The 6,265-nt window shown below is 34.8% G+C and overlaps 1 pseudogene; it reads right to left on the reverse strand.

The window, feature by feature from the left end:
• Positions 1-398: 398 nt before the first annotated feature.
• LOC133780636 (probable diphthine methyl ester synthase) lies at positions 399-2,681 on the reverse strand (annotated as a pseudogene).
• Between the last annotated feature and the right edge of the window lie 3,584 nt (positions 2,682-6,265).

The following is a 6,265-nucleotide window of genomic DNA, read 5'->3' on the forward strand; positions in this document are numbered from 1 at the left end:
ACTGTCAACGATAACACACTTTCTGTGTTATTTTAATAAATAGATAATTGTTTAATTATATTATTTATAGTCGATTATATAACACATTTCAATACTTATAAATTTGTGTTATACTACACTTTAGTATAACAAATTTTTTGTGTTATATAATGAAGTTTGCATAACAAAATTCTTTACTTATAAAAAGTGTTATTGTAATAGATATTATAACACATTTTTCGTATTATTTTAATATTTAGATAAGTTTAAATTCTCATTATATATTCATTTATATAACACTAATTTATTCTATTATATTTTTATTTTTTATTTATATAATTAAAATTAGCTTTCTAATATATACTAGCATCATCAAATGAACTTGATTTTCAAATAACAAAAAGTAAAAACATTCAACATTGTATTAACAATCCACAAATTAGTTTAAAACATTCAACACTGTCATCAACAACAAAATGTTCTTAAGTATTCAAGCAGTCTTAAATATTCAACATATTGAAAAGTTACTACTTTCAGCACAAAATATTGAAGAGTTTAATTTTTTACATAATAACACGTCAAAATTTGAGTAGTTGCACACTCCTACAGTACTATTTGATAGGAAAAAAACATGAAATTGAAGTGGTAGCAAACAATAGCCCTTTCTTAGTGTTAACAACAGAGTGAATGCTCAAGAAAATATTCAAAAACACATGCGATGCCTATGCCGAATTAAGTAGTGTTGGACACCTTGATGTACTTTTGCAAAACTCAAATAATATTAGATGAATTCTGAATACAACCTTACTTAAACGTGTGCTTTCATTATGATGTCCTGCATCTACTTGCTCCAGATTCTCTTTTCCCACTGTAGAAATCCAGAATTTCTTCTTCCACTGGATGGGTATTGCCTGTTATGACAAGACAATGAAGAGGAGCTCCAAAATCTATCAATTGAAGTTGCTTCATTGTACAAGCCACAACAATCTGATCTTCACTTCCAATTCTAGCAAAACCAACACACTCCGTGTCTTCATTGTAGACTACAACGTAACATAATACAACAACATTCAATGTTACATTGATAAACTAAGTCTGATTTAGTTCTTTGAAATTCAAAGTTAAGACATGAGTGAGTCATAGAGTAATAGTAGTAGTTATCATTACCAGATTCTACTTTTTCTTGCACAACTTCCAGGAGCTGCTCAATGGCAGTCTTTATTGTCATGTACCTAGGTGGTTCATACTGCTTCTTCCCTCTAAAATTAAACAAGAAATATAGAGAGAAGGCATTAGTTGGTCTTGCAATCCAAACAAAAAAAATTGGTGAAAATTGCGTTCTTTTGATAATTTTTTGCAAAATGTCATTCCAAACAAGATGTCGAGCATTTTCGACGGCTGTGTTTGAAAAGGTTTTTTGTACAATAAAAAAATGGTCAATCACTTGAAAACATACATGCATAAAGATTCCAGGGAGGGTTCCTTCACATGAATATCTGTGATAACAAAAGTAAAAAGAAATGTTTGTGTTAATAAGAATCTCAGATTTTGCAACTCTTATCAGACTTTCAGAGAATCTTGTCTCACCTCACCTAATAAGCAGAGAGCATGTAGACCAAGATTCCGGTTGCTTTGAATTTTCTCATAGAAGCTGTCTGGTCTCCAGGTTTCAGTAAAGAATGGTATTGACACTGTCTCTCCATAATGGTAGAGCTGCAACCCACAAATTCCAATGGCATTCATCACCGAAGCATTGTGTATTACTTTGACAAAAATACCCAATTTCTTTGCTCAAACAACAAGATCAGTGTGAGTTGTTGTTCTGAGTAGGAAATCCATATCTAAACATGAGGAAGAATAGAGGGAAATTTAAGTAAATTGAACAAAAAATTGCATGTATATAAATGTCATATTTGGAAAGTAAGATTGAATAAAGATTAGAGAAAAGTTTGAATCTGAAAACCTAATTAATCCAACTACAATAGGATAATTTAATCTCATTGAGAAACTTGAGAAAAAAAATTTATAACTCTGTCTCAAATTAGTTTTTATCCAATCCAAAACTACTTGCCAAACATGACCAAAATGAATCAAAATGAACAGTTACATTCTAAGGACTTTCAAAGGTCCTTGTTCAGCTAAGTAAGAATATTTATGATCACAATTATCTTCTTCAACATATCCATGGAATTTGAGATGGCCCAAATTAGCAATGCATATATACATACATGTAACATTCATCTAATGAGGAATAAATGATATAATTTCTAATATAAACAAGAAAAAAAATCACAAAGAAAAGCAAAACAGAAAATTGAATGAGCATACCCAAAAGGGTCACCAACTACAAGGAAAGCCACATCAGAAACATGAGCAGCTGAGAGTATTTCATCAGCTTTTTCCTCAACCATTTCTCTATTGGCAAGAATCACTGGCCTTCCATAAAGTTTTTCCTGACCAATGAAAAAAGAAATTAATCAATAAAGTTGTTAGCTTTGGAAATTGGTGCACAAGAAAGTAACCAAATGGAAGAGAAAGAGAAAGAAGTGTACCGGGGTAGAAAGGCCATCTGAAGAGATACCGAAAGAGAGAAGAGAAGTATGAGCTTCAATTTAGACCTTGTCACATTGCTTCACTGCCTCTAAGCCTCTAAGAGTTATGTCTCTCTCTTCACCCAATACCAATCCCACTATGTACAACATCTCTCTCTCTCTCTCTCTCTCTTCTGCTAAAAACCCTAGCTCGATTGCTCTGCTTTGAAGCTAAGAGCCGAACTGCAATGAAATGCCACTAAAACCCTGCTGGTGCCAAAGAATTAAAAAAAAATTCTTTATTTATGAGAATTTGCAGTTTGTTGTTTAAAAAATGGCTAAAAAAAACAATATTCATAAAATATAACTATGAGAATCTTATTCTGTCCTAGCCTGTTTCCTTTTCCATAAACACACACACATATATATAAGGGTTGCATGCATTTAATCATGTCTTCTTGATTGAGTATATTTCTATAAATTCATAGCACTACACTAGTTCCTAATAGTCCAAACTAAAGAATTCAAAGTCTGTCACAATATCTATTATCGACAAAAAATAATCCAATTTAAATTCAGTAGTTATCAAATGTTTTCACTGCCATAATCATAGTTGCCACTAAAGCTGTGGAAGAGGCTCTTTGGAAAAGGTGTATATTATAGGTGTATATTATGATGCAACCAAATTTAATATAAGTATTTAATATAAGTGGGCATATTAATATGAAAATACCAACAATCAAACATTATTGGACTTTGTTAATAATGATCTATGATCATTCCATCTCACTCTCAGAATTTTCTTTTTGATTTGGTGCAAGATTTAACAGATAAAGTGGGGCTTGGGTTGGGATCATAACATTATGATTGAGATCTTGAATATTGTATTCGACTTTGGACTATATACAAAATCATTAAAAAACTATGAATATTTTATATACAACACGTATGTAGTTTGCAGCAATATAATATCATTGAGTTATAATAAACAAAAAAATTAATACAACTTTATTGTTTGCTTCTCAACACTACTGAATTTACACTATGGAAATTAATAAAAAAAAAAAGGTCCAATCTCCACCACTTTCTGATTTATTTTAACTATCAATTGAATTTAAATGACCATACAAAATAGAGTAACAGAAGAGAACAAAAGAGAGAAGAAACAAATTTGTTAATTTCAGTAATGGGGTTGAAGCTATATAACTGTTATGGTGTCCACAGAGGCAAATATTGAAGAAAAAGCAATTAGTTTTTCAAGAAAATTTTAATATTATTATGGTTGTGGCCCTTTGGAGTGGCAGATCAATGGCCTTAAGTTCAGCATTTTTTCTTTCAAACATATCCTTGCTGCTCCCCACCCTAACTCACTCTTTCCTATTTATTTTATTCAAAATAATTCAAAATTGAATCAGAATCAGAAAAGAGCCAAAATCAGAATTCAAAAGAGCAAAGGCAGAAAAACTAATCCAAGAACTTAACCATCTTGAAGTTCAGATTACAAAAACACTAGACATACAAGTGAGCACTTTAAATCACCAATCCTATTTGCTTATAATGTCTATATAGCTAGTAATTTTGGTCTAATTTTCTTTTCTTTTCTTCGTCTTCTTTTTATTTTTATGTACAGTCAAAACAAATAAGGGAACTTGATCTTGCTAATATACATCTGCAACTTGAGGACACATAACCATATTCAATTCATACTACTTTAGAGGTGAGAGAAGTTGAATTAAAAAGTCTACAAGAAGTCCTAGATAGGCTTTTCTTTGGAAATAAATCATATGAGACAGGAGCTATGGAGTGGGTGTAACACCCTGGTTACCCCAGAACAGTTACGGTGAACTGGAAATTTGACTCATTGCCTGAGTCCTTTGGTTAAAAACGTGTTCTAAGTGTTATTAACAGGTTAAGGTGAAAACCAATAAAAAGGAAAGGATATGTTTTATTAATTCATAAAACTGTTCATGGGCCCACAAGAACATTTACAAGTTATTTACAACTCAAAAAGGTCACTACTGTTCCAAAATTATAAACCCCGCCGACCTAAGCGGCAAAAATAGGGTAACCCCCTAGTTCCTCTGAGAACTCCTTGGCCGTGGTGGTCAAGCGGCCGCATATGTACACATCACAACCTAAGCTCTCCACTCAAGGCTAGGTGAGCTTTTCTTTTCCTTTACCTGCACCACATAGCACCCATGAGCCAAAGCCCAGCAAGAAAACATAACATTATGTGTAAACATTATCAAATGATTATCATTGTAATCACACTGAGCACAAAGCTTTCAAACAAATGAGTGAATATCACTTGAGGTCCTGATAAACCATACTGAGTGACTGACAAGCAGGTCACTAATTCAAGTGGAAGAGTGGCTGCTAGGTAAGCCCCTAGCCTTCAATAGGCTCTGGTAAACCATACTGAGTGATCGACAAGCGAGTCACTAGATCAAATGGAAGAGTGGTTGCTATTTAAGCCACTAGCCTTCAAGCGCTTATAATGTTCATCGACCTTGAGGTCAGTCCGGCATTAATGCTCTTTGAGTCATTCAATGCAGATAATCGATTAGATTTAATCTCTGTTGGCTTGCGTGATACACGCTAAGGCCGTTCTGACTAATGAGTCAGTGCAACGTGACCAGTGCCCAGTACCACTGCCGAACCTGACTAATAAGTCACAGCTTCACAGTTGATACTAGCACCTTTGCCAAATCTGACTAATGAGTCAGTACCATGCACAAGTGAGCAACATTTGCTAAGTATTCCATAATCAATTCATGTCCACATTTATACAACCAACATGCCTCATGAATAACCATGCATGTCACATTTGGGGTGCAGTTTTCTTACCTCTGGTTCGAGCTAGAATGAATAAAAGAACAACCCTTGAGAACGATCAACCTTTTGGTCCTTTAGCGGTTACCTGGTCATAACCAATTATGGGATTCCATCAATAAAATAATTCATAAAAGGTTCCCAAACCAAAACCTAGCCTCCAAGACATCAAACACTACTTAACCGGGTAGTAGGTTCGACCCCGAGGCCTAAGGCTTGAATCCCCAAGCTAAAAACACTTTTCTAGCCAAAAAGCCACTAAGGGCCGCGTCCCTCCCCAGCTGCGCCACGGCGCGCCCCTCAAATAGAGGCGGCCTTACCCTGTCAAGCACCATGGGCCGCGGCGCACCACAGCCATGCCGCGGCTCATTACCCTATTCAGCCAAAAATCCAACACGCACCAGCTCAACTTCCCCTGCATTTTCCCTTGAAACCAGCCCTTCAAACCAATCCAAAACACCAACCTAACACCCAATTTAACCCCTAAACTTCATCTACCACTCACCCTCATCAAAACCCAAGTAAAACCTCAACCTAACTCCCATTAATTCCAACTATCCACCAAAGAATCACAAACTGAAAACTCAAAGCTAAAACAGAGATAAACCAGAAAGTTATGGCTGAAACTCACCTCAAATTCGAAATCAAACCCTCTTCAATGGCTGAACCAAGTCTACAAACACAGCCCCTTGATTTCCTAGCTTGAAACCTCACTTTGAGCTCAAAAACTCCAAAGAAGAAATGGAGGAGAATGATGTACGGGAAGGAGAAGTAAAGCCCTGTTTTTGTTCTGTATTCTACAGCCATCTAAAACTTCACATATATCCAAACCAAATGACCTAAATGCCCCTAGGTCATTTAAGGCTTCTACAATCCTTTCAAGGGTAAAATTGGTACTTTCCACTTATCCCGTTAATCATAAT

This window comes from Humulus lupulus, chromosome 5, assembly GCF_963169125.1.
Source record: "Humulus lupulus chromosome 5, drHumLupu1.1, whole genome shotgun sequence".
NCBI lineage: Eukaryota > Viridiplantae > Streptophyta > Magnoliopsida > Rosales > Cannabaceae > Humulus > Humulus lupulus.